General features: G+C 48.2%; 1 protein-coding gene across 4 annotated transcripts in view; it reads left to right on the top strand.

The window, feature by feature from the left end:
- snx9b (sorting nexin 9b) overlaps positions 1-22,462 on the top strand; it is a 215,888-nt gene that overhangs the window by 111,200 nt on the left and 82,226 nt on the right. The window lies entirely within an intron of this gene.

The following is a 22,462-nucleotide window of genomic DNA, read 5'->3' as shown; positions in this document are numbered from 1 at the left end:
TCCCCTCTCTCTCTCTCTCTCCCTCTCTCTCTCCCTGTCCCTCCCTCCCTCTCTCTCTCCGTGTCTCTCTCACTCTCTCTCTGTCCCACCCTCTCTCTCTCTCTGTCCCACCCTCTCTCTCTCTCTGTCCCACCCTCTCTCTCTCTCTCTCTGTCCCACCCTCTCTCTCTCTCTGTCCCACCCTCTCTCTCTCTCTCTCTGTCCCACCCTCTCTCTCTCTCTCTCTGTCCCACCCTCTCTCTCTCTCTCTGTCCCACCCTCTCTCTCTCTCTTTCTCTCTGTCCCACCCTCTCTCTCTCTCTCTCTCTCCGTCCCACCCCCTCTCTCTCCGTCCCACCCCCTCTCTCTCTCTCCGTCCCACCCTCTCTCTCTCTCTCTGTCCCACCCTCTCTCTCTCTCTCTCTGTCCCACCCATCCTCTCTCTCTCTCTGTCCCACCCATCCTCTCTCTCTCTCTCTGTCCCACCCTCTCTCTCTCTCTGTCCCACCCTCTCTCTCTCTCTCCGTCCCACCCTCTCTCTCTCTCCGTCCCACCCTCTCTCTCTCCCTCCGTCCCACCCTCTCTCTCTCCCTCCGTCCCACCCTCTCTCTCGCTCTCCGTCCCACCCTCTCTCTCTCTCCGTCCCACCCTCTCTCTCTCCGTCCCACCCTCTCTCTCTCTCTCCGTCCCACCCTCTCTCTCTCCCTCCGTCCCACCCCCTCTCTCTCTCTCCGTCCCACCCTCTCTCTCTCTCTCCGTCCCACCCTCTCTCTCTCTCTCCGTCCCACCCTCTCTCTCTCTCTCCGTCCCACCCTCTCTCTCTCTCTCCGTCCCACCCTCTCTCTCTCTCTCCGTCCCACCCTCTCTCTCTCTCTCCGTCCCACCCTCTCTCTCTCTCTCCGTCCCACCCTCTCTCTCTCTCTCCGTCCCACCCTCTCTCTCTCTCTCCGTCCCACCCTCTCTCTCTCTCTCCGTCCCACCCTCTCTCTCTCTCTCCGTCCCACCCTCTCTCTCTCTCTCCGTCCCACCCTCTCTCTCTCTCTCCGTCCCACCCTCTCTCTCTCTCTCTCTCTCTCTCCGTCCCACTCTCTCTCTCTCTCCGTCCCACCCTCTCTCTCTCTCTCTCTCTCTCTCTCCGTCCCACTCTCTCTCTCTCTCTCTCTCTCTCCGTCCCACTCTCTCTCTCTCTCTCTCTCTCCGTCCCATCCTCTCTCTCCGTCCCATCCTCTCTCTCCGTCCCACCCTCTCTCTCCGTCCCACCCTCTCTCTCCGTCCCACCCTCTCTCTCCGTCCCACCCTCTCTCTCCGTCCCACCCTCTCTCTCCGTCCCACCCTCTCTCTCCGTCCCACCCTCTCTCTCCGTCCCACCCTCTCTCTCCGTCCCACCCTCTCTCTCCGTCCCACCCTCTCTCTCCGTCCCACCCTCTCTCTCCGTCCCACCCTCTCTCCGTCCCACCCTCTCTCTCTCTCTCTCTCTCTCTCTCTCAGTCCCACCCTCTCCCTCTCTCCGTCCCACCCTCTCTCTCTCTCTCTCTCTCCGTCCCACCCTCTCCCTCTCTCCGTCCCACCCTCTCTCTCTCTCTCTCTCCGTCCCACTCTCTCTCTCTCTCTCTCTCTCTCTCCGTCCCACTCTCTCTCTCTCTCTCTCTCTCTCCGTCCCACTCTCTCTCTCTCTCTCTCTCTCTCTCTCTCTCTCTCTCTCTCCATCCCACCCTCTCTCTCTCTCCGTCCCGCCCTCTCTCTCCATCCCGCCCTCTTTCTCTCTCCGACCCCCCTCTCTCTCTCCGTCCCACCCTCTCTCTTTCTCTCTCTCTGTCCCACCTTCTCTCTCTCTCTCCGTCCCACTCTCTCTCCGTCCCACCCTCTCTCTCTCTCTCTCTCTCTCTCTCTCTCGTCCCACCCTCTCTCTCTCTCTCTCTCGTCCCACCCTCTCTCTCTCTCTCTCTCTCTCCGTCTCACCCTCTCTCTCTCTCTCTCTCTCGTCCCACCCTCTCTCTCTCTCTCTCGTCCCACCCTCTCTCTCTCTCTCTCTCTTCCCACTCTCTCTCTCTCTCTCTCTTCCCACCCTCTCTCTCTCTCTCTCTCTCTCTCTCTCTCTCCCCGTCCCCCTCTCTCTCTCTCTCTCTCCGTCCCGCCCTCTCTCTCTCTCTCTCCGTCCTGCCCTCTCTCTCTCTCTCTCTCCGTCCCGCCCTCTCTCTCTCTCTCTTCCCACTCTCTCTCTCTCTCTCCGTCCCGCTCTCTCTCTCTCTCTCTCCGTCCCACTCTCTCTCTCTCTCTCTCCGTCCCACTCTCTCTCTCTCTCTCCGTCCCTCTCTCTCTCTCTCTCTCTCTCTCTCCGTCCCACCCTCTCTCTCTCTCCGTCCCACCCTCTCTCTCTCTCCGTCCCACCCTCTCTCTCTCTCCGTCCCACCCTCTCTCTCTCTCCGTCCCACCCTCTCTCTCTCTCCGTCCCACCCTCTCTCTCTCTCCGTCCCACCCTCTCTCTCTCTCTCTCTCCGTCCCACCCTCTCTCTCTCTCTCCGTCCCACTCTCTCTCTCTCCGTCCCACTCTCTCTCTCTCTCCATCCCACTCTCTCTCTCTCCGTCCCACTCTCTCTCTCTCTCTCCGTCCCACTCTCTCTCTCTCTCTCTCCGTCCCACTCTCTCTCTCTCTCTCCGTCCCACTCTCTCTCTCTCTCCGTCCCACCCTCTCTTTCTCTCTCTCTCCGTCCCACCCTCTCTTTCTCTCTCTCTCCGTCCCACCCTCTCTTTCTCTCTCTCTCCGTCCCACCCCCTCTTTCTCTCTCTCTCCGTCCCACCCCCTCTTTCTCTCTCTCTCCGTCCCACCCCCTCTTTCTCTCTCTCTCCGTCCCACCCTCTCTCTCTCTCTCCGTCCCACCCTCTCTCTCTCTCTCCGTCCCACTCTCTCTCTCTCTCTCCGTCCCACCCTCTCTCCCTCTCTCTCTCTCTCTCCGTCCCGCCCTCTCTCTCTCTCCGTCCCACCCTCTCTTTCTCTCTCTCTCCGTCCCACCCTCTCTCTCTCTCTCTCTCCGTCCCACCCTCTCTTTCTCTCTCTCTCCGTCCCACCCTCTCTTTCCCTCTCTCTCTCCGTCCCACCCTCTCTCTCTCCGTCCCACCCTCTCTCTCTCTCTCCGTCCCACCCTCTCTCTCTCTCTCCGTCCCACCCTCTCTCTCTCTCTCCGTCCTACCCTCTCTCTCTCTCTCTCTCTCCGTCCTACCCTTTCTCTCTCTCCGTCCCGCTCTCTCTCTCTCTCTCTCTCCGTCCCGCCCTCTCTCTCTCTCTCTCCGTCCCGCCCTCTCTCTCTCTCCGTCCCACCCTCTCTCTCTCTCTCTCTCTCCGTCCCACCCTCTCTCTCTCTCTCTCTCTCTCTCCGTCCCACCCTCTCTCTCTCTCTCTCTCTCTCTCTCCGTCCCACCCTCTCTCTCTCTCCGTCCCACCCTCTCTCACTCTCTCTCTCTCCGTCCCACCCTCTCTCTCTCTCTCCGTCCCACTCTCTCTCTCTCTCTCTCTCCGTCCCACCCTCTCTCTCTCTCCGTCCCACCCTCTCTCTCTCTCTCCTCGTCCCGCCCTCTCTCTCTCTCTCTCTCTCTCTCTCCGTCCCACTCTCTCTCTCTCTCTCTCCGTCCCACTCTCTCTCTCTCTCCATCCCACTCTCTCTCTCTCTCCGTCCTACCCTTTCTCTCTCTCTCCATCCCGCTCTCTCTCTCTCTCCGTCCCGCCCTCTCCCTCTCTCTCTCTCTCTCTCCGTCCCACCCTCTCTCTCTCTCTCTCACCGTCCCACCCTCTCTCTCTCTCTCTCTCTCCGTCCCACCCTCTCTCTCTCTCTCCGTCCCACCCTCTCTCTCTCTCTCCGTCCCACTCTCTCTCTCTCTCTCTCTCTCCGTCCCACTCTCTCTCTCTCTCTCTCTCCGTCCCACCCTCTCTCTCTCTCTCTCTCTCCCCGTCCCGCCCTCTCTCCCTCTCTCTCTCTCTCTCCGTCCCGCCCTCTCTCTCTCTCCGTCCCGCCCTCTCTCTCTCTCTCTCCGTCCCGCCCTCTCTCTCTCTCTCTCTCTCCGTCCCTCCCTCTCTCTCTCTCTCTCCGTCCCACCCTCTCTCTCTCCGTCCTGGCCCCTCTCTCTCTCTCTCTCTCTCCCCGTCCCGCTCTCTCTCTCTCTCTCCGTCCTGCCCTCTCTCTCTCTCTCTCTCCGTCCTGCCCTCTCTCTCTCTCTCTCCGTCCCGCCCTCTCTCTCTCTCTCTCTCCGTCCCGCCCTCTCTCTCTCTCTCCGTCCCGCCCTCTCTCTCTCCGTCCCACCCTCTCTCTCTCTCCGTCCCACCCTCTCTCACTCTCTCTCTCTCTCCATCCCACCCTCTCTCTCTCTCTCTCCGTCCCACCCTCTCTCTCTGTCTCCGTCCCACCCTCTTTCTCTCTCTCTCTCTCTCCGTCCCACCCTCTCTCTCTCTCTGTCCCACTCTCTCTCTCTCTCCATCCCACCCTCTCTCTCTCTCTCTCTTTCTCCATCCCACCCTCTCACTCTCTCTCTCTCTCTCCGTCCCACCCTCCCTCTCTCTCTCTCCGTCCTGCCCTTTCTCTCTGTCTCTCTCTCTCTCCGTCCTACCCCCTCTCTCTCTCTCCGTCCCACCCTCTCTCTCTCTCTCTCTCTCCGTCCCACCCTCTCTCTCTGTCTCCGTCCCACCCTCTCTCTCTGTCTCCGTCCCACCCTCTTTCTCTCTCTCTCTCTCTCTCTCCATCCCACCCTCTCTCTCTCTCTCTTTCTCCGTCCCACCCTCTCACTCTCTCTCTCTCTCTCTCTCCGTCCCACCCTCCCTCTCTCTCTCTCCATCCTGCCCTTTCTCTCTGTCTCTCTCTCTCCGTCCCGCCCCCTCTCTCTCTCTCTCTCTCTCTCTCTCTCTCTCTCTCTCTCTCTCTCTCTCTGCCCCCTCCCTCTCTCTCTCCCTGTCCCCTGCCGTCTCGCTCGCTCTCATTCTCTCTTGCTCTCGTTCTCTCTCGGCCTCTGGCACTGCCTCTCCTCCACTTCCTCTGGCGGTGCCCCTCTCTTGCTAGCTCTGGCGCTGTCCCCCACCCCTGCACGTTAGCTCTCTGGCCTCGCATTCGCTCACTCTTCTGGCTTGCCCTTGCTTCGCCCACTCTCCGGCCCTCCCAGGGCCCCCGCCGGCCCCCCGGGGCCCCCGCCCACCTTCGCTGCCTCTCTCTGAAATTGATCATCACTTCCAATCTGCTAATTCAGCCTTGGCTGACTGAGGAATAGAGTATTTGAGGACCAGGATCTTAATAATGTCTCATCCTCTAAGGGACCAATGTCTACTTTAGCTACTTGCTCCTTTTTATATACTTGTAGAAGGCCTTGATGTCTGTTTTTTGGCTAATTTGCCCTAATTCTAATTTCTCCTTCATTTTTTTAGTAATTCTTTACTGGTTTCTAATTTTTTTCCATTTCTTGCAGCATTACACACCTTTCCTATCATTTTGACACCCTCTTAACTACTCTTAACTATGAATGATGCATCCCTCTCGTAGAGTCTTTCCTTCTCAATGGAAAATATCTTTTTATAGGTATATCTACTTAAATGCCTGCTACTGCCTATCTTTACCTTTTAATCTTTTTTCTTACCTTTTAATATATTTCCCCAGTGTTGATGAGAATGGACTCTGTGGCAAAACTGCCAGTGTGCTAAGCTTTTATTTGCTGTAAGATTTTTTGGGGTGTTTAACCTCCAAATCTGAGAGTCTGCACCCACTCAATATTAATGTGTGCTTTTACAACTTTAACCATTCAGGCAATAGGAGACAATCTAGTGATGTAACTCGGGAAGCATTTATTAAGCAACAAAAGTATTACTTAATAAAAAGAGAAAATGCTGGAAAAACTCAGCAGGCCTGTGAGCATCTATGGAGAGAGAAACAGAGTTAATGTTTCAAGCCCATATGATTCTTCAGAGCTAAAGAGAAGTAAAAATGTGATGAAATTTATACTGTTTAAGGAGGGGGGTGGTGGAGCAGGTGAGGCTGGATAGAAGGTCAGCGATAGGTGGCGTGAAGGAGAGATCAACAAAGATGTCATGAAAAAAAGACAAATGGTATGTTAATGGTAGTGGTAAGGGCTAAAGTAGGTGCTGATAGTGACATAAAGATAAAGCAGAATATGTTAATCGCAGAGCAAGGGTCAGCACTCTGAAAGAACAACATGGAACAAGTAACAGATAATGGCCCTTTTGGGGTTGGGGTGGGGGGAGGGGTGGTGGTTGGGGAATGGCTAGAAAAAGGAATAAGGGGATAAAAAATGAATTAATGAATGCAAATAAAAAATAAAAATACATTTAAAGAAAGAGATTAAAAAAGGGGTGAAGATAGAGGAGAGAGTTCATGGTCTGAAGTTGTTGAATTCGATGTGAGGTCTGGAAGGCTGTAAAGTGCCTAATCGGAAGATTGAGGTGCTGTTCCTCCAGTTTGCATTGGGCTTCACTGGAATATTGCAGCAGGCCAAGGACACACATGTGGGCATGAGAGCAGGATGGCGTGTTGAAATGGCAAGCAACAAGAAGGCCTGGGTCATGTTTGTGGCAGACCGGAGGTGTTCCGCAAAGCGGTCTCCCCAATGCAGAGGAGACCGCATTGGGAGCAGTGAATGCAGTAGACTAAATTGAAGGAGGTTCAAGTGAAGCGCTGCTTCACCTGAAAGGAGTGTTTGGGCCCTTGGACATTGAGGAGGGAGAAGATAAAGGGGCTGGTGTTGCACCTTCTGTGATTGTATCAATGCTGTAAGAAGGGGGTGAGGTGTTGGGGTGATGGAGGAGTGGACCAGGGTGTCCCGGAGGACTGTTCCACATACCCATAAAGAGACAGGCATAACTGGGGCCCATGTGGGGTACCCATTGCTACACCTTTTATTTGGAGGAAGTGAGACAAGTTAAAGGAGAAATTGTTCAGTGAGAGAACAAGTTCAGCCAGATGGAGGAGAATGGTGGATGAGGATTGCTTGGACCTCTGTTCAAGGAAGAAGTGGAGACCCCTCAGACCATCCTGGTTGGGGATGGGGCATAGAGGGATTGGACATCCATGGTGAAGAGGCAGGTGTTAGGGCCAGGGTACTGGAAATTGTTGATATGACTTAGGGCGTCAGAGGTATCACAGATGTTGATGGGAAGAAACTGGACAAGGGGAGGGAGAATGGAGCCAAGAAAGGAAGAAATGAGTTCCATGGGGCTGGAACAGGCTGACACGATCAGTTTACTGGGACAGTCCTGTTTGTGGATTTTGGGAAGGAGGTAGAAGCGGGCTGTCTGGTGTTGGGAGGCTGAGGTTGGAAGCTGTGGAGGGAAGATCACCAGAGGGTATGAGGTCATTGACAGTCCTGGAAACAATGGCTTGATGTTCAGTGGTGGGGTCATGGCCTGGGAGAGGCAGGAAGAAGTGTCTGAGAGTTGCCATTCACCCTCTGCAAGGTAGAGGTCAGTACGCCAGACAACAACAGCACCACCCTTGTCGGCAGCTTTGATAATGTCAGGGCTGGACCTGAGAGAATGGAGTGCAGCAAGTTCACAAGGAGACAGGTTAGAGTAGGTGAGAGGAGCAAGAGAAATTTAAGGCGACTGATGTCATGCTGACAGTTCTCAATGGAAAGATCAAGGGCAGGTAAGAGGCCGGAGGGAGGGATCAGGTGGAAAGAGAATGCCAGAGGCGGGTGAATGGACTTCTGCCCAAAGAAGTGAGTATGGAGACAAAGGTGGCGGAAGAGGAGTTCAGCGTCGTGCCAAGCCCAAATTCATTGAGATGAGTGTGTAAGCTATGATACTGAGTCCCTTGCTGAGTACCAAATGTTCAGCACCAGAGAGGGGAAGGTCAGAGGGTATGATGAATACATGGCAAGGGCTGGGATTAGATGGAAGAATGGAGTTAGAGGGATGGCAAGTGGTGGAGGGTCCTGGATGAGCATTGGTGTCAATAAGTTGTTGGAACCTGCATTCCTTATCACCTGAAAGGAAGAGAAAAAAATTCTTGTTAAGGCGTTGGATGAGATGAAACTGGGGACAAGGACAGCTTTGTCAGTGCTGCTGGAGGGAGAGGTCGAGTGTGTTCATGGCACTGAGTGTGGATCTCAGGATGTGGCGAGAACAGCAGTCCGAGAAATGTTGACTGTCTCAGAGACACCTGTAATCATGGTTGGATTCAAAACATGAGGGATGGAACTTAGCTATACCCACTCAGGGCCTGGGAGAAGGGGGTGCAGACAGTGTCAAACACCTGCGTCAGTGGGGGGGGTCCTTTGCTTGGTGTTTCAAAGTTTCTTCTTGTCCATGCTGAGCAGCCAGTGCTGCAGACCTGAAAGGACCGGCTTAAAAAAACGGACCTGTCAGGCTGAGAGTTTCAGTATTTTTTTAAGTCAGTCTGTCAGTGTCAGGTCAATTTCAGTAGTTGCTGCTGCTGTTCCAACCTTCAGGCAGCTTTGCGGTTCCAATTTTTTTGTATTTTTGAAAACCCCGCCAGGAAACCACAAGCCTGCCTGAAAGTGAGAAGCAGCAGCTACAACTGAGTGATGCTGCTTGAAAAATCAAATCAAATCCCCTGTAATTTTGCGACCAATTGGATGCTGTGTGGGAGAGAAAGTTGGAAGGGTGTGGCGGGGGGAATGTTGGAGGTGGGGGTTTAGGGAGATGTATTGGGCAGGAAGATTGGAGGGGGTTTTGGGAGAAGGTTATGGGGAGAAGTTGGATATGGGTGTTGGGGAAAGTTTGGAAGGGGGTGTTGGGCAAAATTTGGAAGGTTGGAGAGGAGATTAACTAGAGATTTGAATTGATTTTGTGTAAAGTGATTTCTTTGCCACTTGCCACTTTCCTATCTGTTGATTGCTTTGTTTAATTATCCTGAGAGAATCAGCATTGGGCCTCCAATTTCACCATTGCTAAAGTCACTCTGCCTACTGCATGCAGATGTAATGAAAGAAAGACAGAACCTTTCATAATGTCCCAAACTCCTTTATAGCCAATTAATTACTTTTGAGTTGTGACACTGGTATAACGTAGGCAATGTTATCAAATAGCAGAGCAGGCTTTAGGGGTCAAGTGGCCTACTCCTGCTCATAATGTGTATGTTCATATGTCATGCTGGGATGGAGGAAATTAATTGGGTTAGATGACCTTTGTCACCCGTAGGTATCTTACGAACAGAGGGTGGAATCGTGGTACAAGTTCTATTTATTTTGTTGCAAATGAAAGTTTACCGTGAGCAGGATTTGTGGGGTGAAGTTGCCTGGACAGAAGTATGTATTGGGCTCATAGTGAATCATTACCCTGTTTTATTCATTCATGGGATGTGGGCGATGCTGGTTAGGCCAGCATTTTATTGCCCAACCCCACTTGCCCTTGAGAAGGTGGTGGTGAGCTGCTTCCTTGAACCACTGCGTGGTGTAGGTACACCCACAGTGCTGTTAGGGAGGGAGTTCCAGGATTTTGACCCAGCAACAGGGAAGGAGCAGCGATATATTTCCAAGTCAGGATGGTGAGTGGTTTGGAGGGGAACTTCCAAGTGATGGTGTTCCCATGTGTCTGCTGCCCTTGTCCTTCTAGATGGTGATGGTCGTGGGCTTGGAAGGTGCTAAGGAGTTTTGGTGAGTTCCTGCAGTGCATCTCGTAGATGGTACACACTGCTGCCACTGTGCGTTGGTGGTGGAGGGAGTGAATGTTTGTAGAAGGGGTGCCAATCAAGCAGGCTGCTTTGTTCTGGATGGCGTCATGCTTCTTGAGCATTGTTGGAGCTGCATTCATTCAGGCCAGGGGAGACCATCCCATCACACTCCTGACCTGTGCACGTGATTCTCAAGTCTTTTCCATTGACTTCAGTATTGTCTAATGAGAAACTAATGGGGCCAAAGGCCAATAAGCCCCCTGAACCTGATGGGTTGCATCCTAGGATATTAAAGGAAGTAGCTACACAGGTAGTGGATGCACCAGTAGTAATCTTCCAAGAATCCTTAGGTCCTGGAAAAGTCCCAGAGGATTGGAAAACTGCAAGTGTAACACCCTTATTCAAAAAGGGAGGGATTCAAAAAAACAGGTAACTATAGGCCAGTTAGCTTAACATCTGTCATTGGGAAAATGTTAGAGCCTATTATAAAGGATGTAATAGCAGAGCTTTTGGAAATACATAATATAGTCAAGCAGAGTCACCATGGCTTCATGAATGGGAAATCATACCTGACAAATTTATTAAAATTTTTTGAGGAGGTAACAAGCAGGATAGATAAAGGGGAACCAGTCTAATATATTTGGATTTCCAAAAGACGTTCAATAAGGCACCACACAAGTCTACTTAATAAGATAAGAGGCCATGATGTTGGGGGTAGTATATTAGCATGGATAGAGGATAGGCTAACTAATAGAAGACAGAGATTTAGGATAAGGGGGGCATTTTCAGGATGGCAACCTGTAACTAGTCGAATGTCACAGGGGTCAGTGCTGGGGGCCACAATTATTTACGATATATATTAATGACTTGGATGAGGGAAGTGAATGCACTATCGCCAAGTTTGCGGACCTAGAAATAGGTGGGAAGGCAAGTGGTGAGGATGACACAAAATCTACAGCGGGGATTAGATAGGTTAAGTGAGTGGACAAAACTTGGTAGATGGAATATAATGTGGGAAAATGTGAGGTTATGCACTTTGGCAGGAAGAATAGAGGATCTTAATATTATTTAAACGGAGAAAGACTGCAGAAAGCTGCAGGGATTGGGGATCCTCGTGCATGAATCATAGAAAGCTAGCATACAGGTTCAGCAGGTAATAGGGAAGGCAATTGGAATGTTGGCCTTTATTTCAAATGGATTGGAGTATAAAAGTAGGGAAGCCTTGCTAAAACTATACAAGGCACTAGTTAGACTACACTTAGAAAACAGTGAACAGTTTTGGTCCCGTTATTTAAGGTAAGAAATACTGGCATTGGAGGCAGTCCAGACAAGGTTCACTCGGTTGATTCCAGATGTGGAGGAATTTTTATATGAGGAGAGGTTGAGTAAGTTGTGTCTGTACTCAATGGAGTTTCGAAGAATGAGAGGCGACCTTATTGAAACATATAAGATTCTTAGGGGTCTTGACAAGGTAGATGCTGGGAGATTGTTTCCCCTTGTGGGAGAGTCTAGGACCAGGGGGGCATAATCACAGAGTAAGAGGTTGCCCATTGAAGACAGAAGAGGAGGAATTTCTCAAGAGGGTAGTCAATCTGTGGAATTCTTTACCACAAAGGGCTGTAGAGGCTGGATCGTTAACTATATTCAAGGCTGAGATAGACAGATTTTTAATCAGTAAGGTCATCGAGGGTTATGGGGAAAAGGCAGGAAAGTGGAGTTGAGGATTATCAGACCAGCCATGATCTCATTGAATGGCGGAGCAGACTTGATGGGCCGAATAGTGTAAATCTGCTCCTACATCTTATGGCCTTGTCCTTTTGTCTACTTACCTATTATCTCACTCTATCTTGGTGTTTTTTATGAATTTTGTGAGGTTATTGAAATAGTGTGCATCATAAATATGGAAAAATATATTGTAGTGAGAAGCAGAAATCAGCAGAGTCTTCAGTCTTGCTGATCACGAAAACACATAGAATTATGAACCATTCAGTCTTCGTTCTCTGGCTTCTTAAAAGTTCGGTTGCACAGACACACTTGAGGGCGCAGAAATAGGAGAAGCACTGGGACCCATGATTTCTCTCCCTGGCCCTGTTCCCATCCAATGGCCTGGTTGCTGCCTAATTCTGCCTGGTTACTCACTGTGAGCTGAGTTGCTCCCCCAAGCTACCCATTAAATTATGCACAGTGCCAGTGTTTGTGCTGATTAAAAGATAGTACTTCTTCATCAGTCATCTGCTCTTGTTAATTTTCTTCGTCCTCATGTTGCACTAGCTGGCCAGGCAATACTATTTGGGTATCTGCAAGCACAAATACAGAAGGGGAGGTTTGGGGTGAGGGAAGAGTGGGTAGTTCAGTGAAAAGCGAGATGTGCACAGTTAATCACCTGCAGCTTGTACTTCCTACCAGAGTGTAGGATGAAAGTAAAATTGGATTTGAGAAGGTGCATTAGGTACATATTGTCAGCCTGGATAGTCTTGGTGACACTGGTTGCAACAGTCTATGTTACTGCATCACCATTAATCTGGAGCACCACCTCCTACAAGAGGCTTAGGAAATGCAGCTATGTCTGTGCCCTGGCAAATCTCTGCCACTTCTTGTCATGTTCACTGTGTCCTGTGAGAGAGAGGGAAGAGTGTTAGTGAGTGTGCAAGGTGTGTTTGGGTGACATGCCTTGTGATCCCCATTCCTACAACCGGCCCTATCAAATTTTTAGTCCCTGGTATTAAAAACTGCAAATTTTGAACATTCTTTGAGGTATGGTACCAAGAGTTATGGATGCAAAGGCCTTAAATGACTACAACCTAGAAACAGTGTAAATGAGGAGTGATCATCACCACAGGTTAGAAGGAATAAGTTGTGCTCAACTAACTATAATGAGCTGGTGTCCTGCGGTGGCATCTTGGTGTTGGCCGTGAATATGATGAATCATTTAACCTTTAATAATAAACCTCCAAGCATTTTTGACTGTGTTGAACTCACCATTATTACAGGCAAAGGATTGCACCCTTTGTCTATTCCGAATATATTACTCGGGCTCTGCTGCATTAGCTGATCTCAGTCAGAATAGCAGTTAGTATGTTACAGTAAACTTCAGCTTTGTGGAGTAAAAACAGTAAATGTTGGAGATACTCAACAAATCAAGCAGTATCTGTGGAAAGAAAAATCAAAGTTTATGTTTCATCAGAACTGAGGAAAGATAGAAATGTAATAGGTTTTGAAAATGGAAATGGGGAGAAAGAATAAAAAGGAACGTCTGTGATAGGGTGGAGGACAGGAGAAATTAAATGACAAAAGGTTAAGGTAAAAAAGCCAAAGGAAGTGGTAATGGAAACAAAAGATGTGCCCACATGAGGTGTAAATGGCTGGAAAGCAGCTGTCTGAATGAAAAGTGATAGAATCATTTATGGCACAGAAGGAGGCCATTTGGTCCATTGAGTCTGTGCTGGCTCTCCTTGGAGCAATCCAGTCAGTCAGCTTGAATCCTGTAGCCCTGCAGCTTACTTTTCTTCAAGTGCCCGCCATATTTCCTTTTGAAATCATTAATTGTTTTTACTTCCACACCCTTGTGGGCAGTGTGTTCATGGTCATTACCACTCGCTGTCTAAAAAAAGTTCTTTCTTTCATTCCCACAGGGTCTCTTTCCCAAAACCTTAATACAAGGACAGCATCACAGATTTATCATCCAATGGGAACAGATTTTCTTTATCTACCTTACCGAAGCCTGTCATAATTTTGTACGCCTCTATCAAATCTCTGCTCAATCTCCTTTTTCTCTAAGGAAAACAACCCCAGCTTTTCCAACCAAACATCTAAACTCAAAAGTGTGGGGACCAGAATTGGATGCAGTACTCCTAGTTGGATTTTGGCCAGAGCTTTATAATGGTTCAGGATAACTTCCCTGCTTTTGCACTCGATGTCTCTGCTTATGAAACCCAAGATGCCATATGCTTTGCTTATCATTCTCTCAGTATGTCCAGCCATCTTCAAAGATCGATGCACATGCACCCTCAGGCACCTCTTTAGAACTGTCCCATTAAGTGGATGTTGCCTCTTTTTATCCCTTTTGCCAAAATCACCTCATACTTCTCTTTTTAAATTCCATCAGCCACTTGCCTACCCATTCTGCTAGCCTCTCTATGTTACGTTGCAGGTAGCTTGTATTGTTATAACCACATGAGGGTTGAAATGATACTCCTGTTCTCCCACTCCTGGTTTGACCACAAAGGGTTTTTTCTTAATTTAGTGAGGATATGCTTTGACAATTCTGGAAGAGACCCACTACTTAGATTATAAGTTGTAAAGAATTAGACATGTTTTCTTAGGTTAAACAAAGAACAGGATAAGTTTACTGAAGAGTGCAATGAGGAGCAGCACCAGGCATACCTAAAAAATTGGTTGTCAACCTGGTGAAGCTGCAACACAGGACTACTTTCATGCCAAACAGCCTAAGCAACCACAACCAACAGATCATACCTAAGCTCTGCAGTCCTGCCACATCTAGTTGTGAATGGCAGTGGACAATTAAACAACTCACTGGAGGAGGAGCCTCCATAAATAACCCATCTTCAGTGATGGTTGTGTCCAGCACATCAGTGCAAAAGATAAGGCTGAAGCATTCGCAACAATGCTCAACCAGAAGTGCCGAGTGGATGATCCATCTTGGCCTCCTCCGGAGGTCCCCAGCATCACAGATGCCAGTCTTCAGCCAATTCCATTCACTCCATGTGATATCAAGAAACAGCTGAAGGCACTGGATAATGTGAAGGCTATGGGCCTGACAATATTCCGGCAATAGTACTGAAGACTTGTGCTCAAGAACTTGCCATGCCCTTAGCCAAGCTGTTCCAGTACAGCTACAACACTGGCATCTGCCCGGCAATGTGGAAAATAGCATAGGTATGCCCTGGGTACCAAAAACAGGACAAATCCAACCCAGCCAATTAAGTCTACTCTTGATCATCAGTAAAGTGATGGAAGGGATCAGTAACAGTGTACTCAAGCGGCAATCGCTTGGCAGTAACCTGCTCTCTGATGCTCAGTTTGGATTCCGTCAGGGTCGCTCAACTCCTGACCTCATAACAACCTTGGTTCAAACGTGAATAAAATAGTTGAACTCCTAAGATGAAGTGAGAGTGACTGCCTTTGACATCAAGGCACCCTAGCAAAACTGGAGTCAATGGGAATCGGTGGGGGTGGGGGTGGGGGTGGGGGGGGGGGGGGGGGCGTGGGGTGGAATCTCTCTGCTTGTTAGGCTCATACCTAACATAAAGAAAGATGGTTGTGGTTGTTGGAGGTCAGTCATCTCTGTTCCAGAACATGGCTGCAGGAGTTCCTCAGGGTAGTGTCCTCGGTCCAACCATCTTCATGTAAATACTGTGGCTACAAGAGCAGGTCAGAGGCTAGAAATCCTGCAGTGATTAACTCACCTCCTGACTCCCCAAAGCCTGTCCACCATCTACAAGGCACAAGTCAGGAGTGTGATGGACTACTCTCCACTTGCCTGGATGAGTGCAGCTCGAACAACGCTGCAGAAGCTTGACACCATCCAGAGCAAAGCAGCCTGCTTGATTGGCACCTATCCACAATTATTCACCCCCTCCACCACCGATGAACAGTGGCAGCAGTTTGTGCCATCCACAAGATGAGCTGCAGAAACTCACCAAGCCTCCTTAAACAGCACCTTCCAAACCCACAACCGCTACCATTTAGAAGGACAAGGGCAGCAGACACATGGAAACACTACCACCTGGATGTTCCCCTCCAAGCCATTCATCATCCTGACTTGGAAATATATTGCCGTTCCTTCACTCTCACTGCGTCAGAATCCTGGAACTCCCACCCTAACAGCACTGTGAATGTACCTACAACACAGGGTCTGCAGCAATTCAAGAAGGCAGCTCATCACCACTTAAGGGCAATTAGCAATGGGCAATGAATGCTGCCCTAGCCAGCAATGCCCACATCCCGTAAAATGAATTATAAAAAAAACTAGATAAATCGCAACCACCACTCATACATCACAAGCATTCGTCTGAACCCTTACACACACAGTACAGATGGCAGGGTAAGGGAATAGATTTATAGGATTTTTACAATTCATGAAAAATAAAACAACATATGGTTAGCTGTTCCTTGTCTGGTCTTGATGCAGTGATTCCACGTTATGGCTATTTTGTTCAGCTCCCTTCCTGGGTGTAGTTGTATGGAGAAGATTTGCATGTTTGTTTTCCCCCAAAAGGTCTTGGTTCGCAGTAGATATATCTTCTCGAGATGCAAAACCGGGCATCACACTTCCAAGAGAAAGAGGCATAGAGGGCACATAGCTTCAGTGTTCAGTACAGCATTGTGTTTTGTCGTCTCTCTCCTGCTTGGTGAGGAGTCCTTAAAGTACCTTGCTGGCTGTATATTCCAGAGAAATTCTATCTGCTGCAGTTATTGTTTTAGAGCAGGTAATTGTATTTTGATGTCTCATCAACATTTGAGAAGTCTCAGGATGGTGTGAAGCCAACAGGGGCTGGGGTCTTTCATGCTCCCCAGGGGGTTGAGTGTCTAGTTTTTATCCCACTTGGTGGAAAGTGAAATTGTGTGCATTGTAGCAGTCTGGGCAATTTTCGTTGTCTTTCGAGGGTCCCAGATTTTTAAAAAATCCAGCCAGAAAAAGAAAAATTAGAATTCTATCTTTAAAAAGCACATCGTCATAACAATATCATTCTCACTTTTTGCAACTCTTCCAAGTTTAGTATCATCAGCAAAGTTTGAAATTCTACACTGTATTCCAATATTTACAATTCATGAAAAATAAAACAAGAATATATGGTTAGCTGTTCCTTGTCTGGTCTTGATGCAGTGATTCCACGTTATGGCCATTTTGTTCAACTCCCTTCCTGCGTGTAGTTGTATGGAGATTTATATGTAGCAAAAAAGCAGTGGTCCTAGCACTGACCCTTGGGGAACACCACTGTTTAAGATCCTCCATCTGAAAAATAGCCATCTACAACAACTCTGTTTTCTATCCTTAAGCCTATCTTTTTAATCCAATTGGACACTGACCCTCCTATTCCTTGAGCCTCAATTTTATTTACCAGCCTGTTATGTGGTGCTTTGTCGAACATCTTCATAAAATCCATAGACAACTTCCACCTCATTACCTTCTTCATCAACCTTCTCTGTTACTTCATCAAAAAAATTGAGTGAGATTAGTCCAGCATGTTAAGAAATAAAAAATTGAGAAAAACAATCAGCATGCAAAACATGAAACAACATGTAGGCAAAGGTTATTATCTAAAATTGTTGAACTCATGAGTCCAGAAGGTTGTAGAGTGCTGAGTTGAAAGATGAGCTTCTGTACCTTGAACCTTCTTCGAGCTTCATTGGAACACATTGTAGCAGGCCTAATGGAGAAAGACCAGAATGGTAGCAAGGTGGAGAGTTGAAATGGCAAGGGCCTGAAAGCTCAGGGTCATGCTTGTGGACTGAACAAAGGCATTCTGCAAAGCAGTCACCAATCTTCGTTTGGTCTCCCCAGTGTAGAGAAAACAATATTGTGAGCATCAAATGGCTGCTACCGCTACTCAAATACAAGGAAATGCAGCCCAAAATGTTTTGATAATATATTGGGCATGTTAGCCACATAAACGCAGGTTGCTTGTATATACTACTGAATAAAGAAGTCATGCAGTCAATCATGAGTTTCATTAATATTTGTAACACCATAGCTTCCCTTTTATTCTTAGAAACAAGATCCGCTTCTGTTTGACCGTATTATTATTTCTGAAACATAGATTATCACAAGCAAATTCTTAAATGTGATGTAGGTACATCTGTTGTCAGGAATGCTGAACTTTACAAGATGGTTATGCTTTAAATCAAAGAAAAACAGAATTCCAGATAAACACCTCAGTATGGAGAAACCCCCATTTGATCCAGTTGCCATGGAGAGAAAACTCAGATACAAACCCATTGAGGTGGGGTGGCAGTTTTAACACCTTACACAGTATCTTAGGAAAAAGGAGAGTTGCTGCTTAAAAGCTATTCCTCTGAAAAACCAGGGGAAAGCTGTTCTGTGATAATGATCAAGCAGGATAATTTTGAGAGTTTGATATCTGCTCAAAGAAAAGGAAACAGAACAGAAAGGGTTCTTGAAGATTTAAGTAAGGTGTGTCTTGCTGATGATTATCGTATCTGGAAAAACTTGGGCATGGAACAATTGCCAAAGGACACTGGAAGTTGCGACCTGGTGTGGGAGAAGTGAATCTGCATTGGAGAACTGGGATTGAAGACCATAAGACATAGGAGCAGAAATTAGGCTATTTGGCCCATTGAGTCTGCTCTGCCATTCAATCATGGCTGATAAGTTTCTCAACCCCATTCTCTCGCCTTCTCCCCATAACCTTTGATCCCCTTACCAATCAAGAACCTATGTATCTCGGTCTTAAATACACTCAATGGCCTCCACAACTTCTGTGGCAATGAATTCCATAGATTCACCACTCTCTGGCTACAGAAGTTCCTCCTCATCTCTGTTCTGAAAGGTCTTCCCTTTACTCTGAGGTTGTGCCCTCGGGTCCTAGTCTCTCCTGCTAATGGAAACATCTTCCCCACGTCCACTCTATCTAGGCCTTTCAGTATTCTGTAAGTTTCAATCAGATCCCCCCTCATTCTTCTAAACTCCATCGAGTATAGACCCAGAGTCCTCAAATGTTCCTCATATGTTAAGCCTTTCATTCCTGGGATCTTTCTCTTAAACCTCCACTGGACCCTCTCTAGGGCCAGCACATCCTTCCTGAGATACGGGGCCCAAAATTGCTCACGTTATTATAAATATGGTCTGATCAGAGCCTTATAAAGCCTCAGCAGCACATCCCTGCTTTTATATTCTAGTCCTTTTGAAATAAATGCCAACATTGCATTTGCCTTCCTAACTACCGACTCAACCTGCAAGTTAACCTTAAGAGAATCCTGGACTAGGACTCTCAAGTCCCTTTGCACTCCAGATTTCTGAATTCTCTCCCCATTTAGAAAATAGTCTATGCCTCTATTCTTCCTACCAAAGTGCATGACCTCACTCTTTCCTACGTTGTATTCCATCTGCCACTTCTTTGCCCATTCTCCTAACCTGTCCAAATCCTTCTGCAGCCTCCCTGCCTCCTCAATACTACCTGTCCCTCCACCTATCTTTGTATCATCTGCAAACTTAGCCAGGATGCCCTCAGTTCCTTCATCTAGACCATTAATGTATAAAGGAAAAGTTGTGGTCCCAACACTGACCCCTGAGGAACTCCACTTGTCACCGGCCGCCATCCTGAGAAGGACCCTCTTATCCTCTCTCTCTCTGCCTCCTGCCAGACAGCCAATCTTCTAACCATGCTAGTACTTTGCCTCTAACACCATGGGCTCTTATCTTACTGAGCAGCCTCCTGTGCGGCACCTTGTCAAAAGCCTTCTGGAAGTCCAAGTAGATAACATCCATTGGCTCTCCTTTGTCTAATCTACTCGTTACCTCCTCAAAGAATTCTAACAGATTTGTCAGGCATGACCTCCCCTTGATGAAACCATGCTGACTTTGGCCTATTTTACCATGCACTTCCAAGTATTCTGAAATCTCATCCTTAATAATGGACTCTAAAATCTTAACAATGACCGAGGTCAGGCTAATCGGCCTGTAATTTCCTGTCTTTTGCCTCACTCCATTCTTAAACGGGGGGTTACATTAGCGATTTTCCAGTCCTCTGGGACCCTCCCTGACTCGAGTGATTCCTGAAAGATCACCACTAACGCCTCCACTATCTCTTCAGCTATCTCTTCAGCTTCAGAACTCTGGGGTGTAATCTATCTGGTCCAGGTGATTCATCCACCTTCAGACCTTTCAGTTTTCCTAGCACCTTTTCCTTGGTAATGGCCACCGTACTCACCTCTGCCCCCTGACTCTCTTGAACTTTGGGAATGTTACTTGTGTCTTCCACCGTAAAGACTGACGCAAAGTACCTATTCAGTTCCTCCGCCATTTCTTTGTTCCCCAATACTACTTCTCCAGCGTCATTTTTCAGCGGCCCAATGTCCACTTTTGCCTCTCTCTTACTCTTTATATATCTAAAAAAAACTCTTGCAATCTTCTTTTATATTACTGGCTAGTTTATCCTCATATTTAATCTTCTCCTTCCTTATTTCTTTTTTAGTTGTCCTCTGTTGGTCTTTGTAGGCTTCCCAATCCCCTGGTTTCCCACTGTCCTTCGCCACATTGGATGCTTTCTCTTTCGTTTTTAAGCTGTCCCTGACTTCCCTTGTCAGGCATTGTTGCCTCGTCCTCCCTTTAGTATGCTTCTTCTTCCTGGGATGAATTTTTGCTGTGTCTCCCAAATTACTCCCTGAAACTCCTGGCATTGCTGTTCCACTGTCTTTCCTGCTAGGCTCATCTCCCAGTCAGTTCTGGCCAGCTCCTCCCTCATGCCTCTGTAATTGCCTTTATTCAACTGTAATACCGTTATATCTGATTCCAGCTTTTTCCTCTCAAATTGCAGGGTAAATTCTATCATAATATGGTCACTTCCTCCTAAGGGTTCTTTCACCTTAAGCTCCCTTATCAAATCTGCCTCATTACACATCACTAAATCTAGAATAGCCTGTTCCTTAGTGGGCTCCACCACAAGCTGCTCCAAAAAGCCATCTCGTAGACATTCCACAAATTCCTTTAATTGGGATCCACTACCAACCTGATTTTCCAAGTCTATCTGCATATTGAAATCCCCCATGATCACTGTAACCTTGCATTTCTTACACGCCTTTTCTATCTCCAGGTGTATCTTGTGCCCCACATCCTGACTACTGTTCAGAGGCCTGTACATAACTCCCATGATGGTTTTTTGTATCTTTGTGGTTCCTCAACTCTACCTACACAGATTCTACATCATCTGACCCTATGTCATTTCTTGCTATCGATTTAATTTCATTTCTTACTAACAAAACAACCCCAACCCCTCTGCCAACCTGCCTATCTTTTCGATAGGATGTATATCTTTGGATATTTAGCTCCCAGTCCTGATCCCCTTGCAGCCATGTCTCCGTGATGCCCAACACATCATACCTGCCAATTTCAATCTGCGCCACAAGCTCATTTACCTTATTTCGTATACTGCGTGCATTCAGATACAACACCTCCAGTATTGTATTTCCCGTCCCCTTTCTCATTGTCGTCCCTTTATCTGATGTGCCTGAAGTTAGATTCCTAGCCCTTTCCAAACACTCTGTCCTATTTTGTGTTCTGGAGACTTTAATAGCCTCTCCTGGGCTCTCCTTTCTTTTCAGTTTTTTCATAATTTTCCATGACCCATAATTTTCCAACTCCTCACACGCTAACCTGCTGCTTTGTTTCCCATTAGTCATACTTCTTGGAGTTGTTCCCTTCCCTCTCCCCCCCCCTTTCTAGTTTTAAGTCCTGTTGACTACCCTATTTACCCTTTTCCCTAGAACATTGGTCCTAGATCGGTTCAGGTGGAGACCGTCCCAATGGCACAGATCCCTCCTGTTCCAATACCACAAAATGGAACCCCTCTTTCCCGCACCACTCCTTTAGTCACATGTTTACTTCCCTTTATTCTTGCGTCCCTATGCCAATTTGCATGTGGCTCTGATTGTAATCCGGAGATTATAACCCTTGAGGACCTGTTCTTTAATTTAGTTCCTAGTTCCTGATAATCCCCAAACAGGTCCTCTTTCCTAGTCTTACCTAAGTTATTTGTCCCGACGAGGACCACAACTGGATCCTCCCCCTCCCTCTCCAATATCCTTTCAAGCCGGTCAGATATGTCCCTCACCCTGGCACCGTGCAGGCAACATACCATGCGGGACTCTCGATCCTGCTTACAAAGGGTGCTATCAATTCCCCTAATTATAGAATCCCCTACAACTACCACTTGTCTTTTTGCTCCCCCCTCTTGAATGGCCTCCTGTGCCACGGTGCCATGGTCAGCTGGCTCATCCTCCCTACAGCCCTGTTCCTCATCCAAACAGGGAGCAAGTGTCTCGTACCTGTTGGACAAGGTCAAGAGCTGAGCCTCCTCCGTTCCTGAACACAGGATCCCTCTACCTGCCTCACTTGCTGACCCTGACCACTGACCGAATTTGAGGTACTTAATCTACTGGGTGTGACCGCCTCCTGAAACAAAGCATCTAGGTAACTCTTCCCCCTCCCGGATGTGCCGCAGCATGTGGAGCTTGGACTCCAGCTCATCAATTCTGAGCTGGAGTTCCTCCAGCAACCAACACTTGCTGCAGATGTGGTCACTACGGCTCGCAATGGGATCTGCCAGCTTCCTCATCATACAGCTACAGCACATCACCTGCCCAGCCATCTTGACTTAGATAAATTAGTTTATTAATTAGCTTTGCAGTGTTTTTTTTTTCAAATTTGGTGCAGATTTCCTACCAACCAATCAGGTCACAGCTTTCCTGTGATGTCACTTTTTCAATTTTGGCTTCAGTTATTCTGTGCCCCAAGGTCACCGCTCCGCTGTTCCTCCCTCCGAGTCTGTTCCCAGGATTTACTCACCAATCATCTGCTTTTTCTTTAAAATCCACTTTCAGAAGAGTGTCCCTCGCAGGTCTGGTGCACTCCTGAAGGCACTGCCTCTTCCTCGCTCTCTTTTTTAAGTTTGAGGAGGAGGGAGGGATGGAAACACTACAGCAATGTAATGTTTGGGGCTATTCCGTTCTTTGACAGTGGGTCCTCCTCAATTCCCTACTGAGCCGCGGTGGCTGTGGTGACTTCTCCCAGAATGCTTCAGTCACTTCTCACCAGCGCCCTCTGTTGGATGCTCTTCCGCCTTTTGAGTGCAAGAGACCTTCTCGATTCCCTCCTGAATCGCGAT

Source organism: Carcharodon carcharias, chromosome 2 (genome assembly GCF_017639515.1).
Source record: "Carcharodon carcharias isolate sCarCar2 chromosome 2, sCarCar2.pri, whole genome shotgun sequence".
Classification (NCBI taxonomy): Eukaryota; Metazoa; Chordata; class Chondrichthyes; order Lamniformes; family Lamnidae; genus Carcharodon; species Carcharodon carcharias.
This window is presented reverse-complemented; position numbering and strand designations above follow the sequence as displayed.